This window comes from Prionailurus bengalensis, chromosome A2, assembly GCF_016509475.1.
Source record: "Prionailurus bengalensis isolate Pbe53 chromosome A2, Fcat_Pben_1.1_paternal_pri, whole genome shotgun sequence".
Lineage (NCBI taxonomy): Eukaryota > Metazoa > Chordata > Mammalia > Carnivora > Felidae > Prionailurus > Prionailurus bengalensis.
The window spans coordinates 56,930,167-56,930,670 of record NC_057348.1 but is presented as its reverse complement, the minus strand read 5'-3'; positions in this window follow the sequence as shown (position 1 = coordinate 56,930,670).

Sequence of the window (504 nt, the reverse complement as noted above, 5' to 3'; positions counted from 1 at the left end):
ATTGAGCCTGGCGATTCCAGAAGAGCTCAGAAAAAGTTAAGTCCCCACGTAAATGACAGGGAAACGCGGAGGAATTTACGAAGCCCCGCCAGCTCGAACTCCTGGAGAACACTCGCTCTGACCTGACCAAAAGGGCGTTTCAGCGCCTACTACCTGGGGCCTGCGGCTTCCACTTCTTGAGCTGCCTAACTCTTACGAAGGCTGGGTTCAGCGAGCCCAGTCCGCTGTGAGGACTCAGTTCGTTCAGAGGCATGAGGACAAGCGACTTCCGAAAAGGCATGTTTGCTCTCACCAAAAGAAATAAAAAGGGGGCCGGTGGGATGCGATCCAGAACGGCAACCGCTGTCCTCCGCTTCCGCAGTAGCAATAGTTAACGCAAGAAAATTTGTACTTGTTATCGCGAGAGCGAAACCAGCCGTCGGGAGCGGAGTCTAAAACACGTCAATCTCAATACGCAGGCGCAATTTGCCAACGTCCCCAGTCTTCGTACGCGCGTGTCAGTGC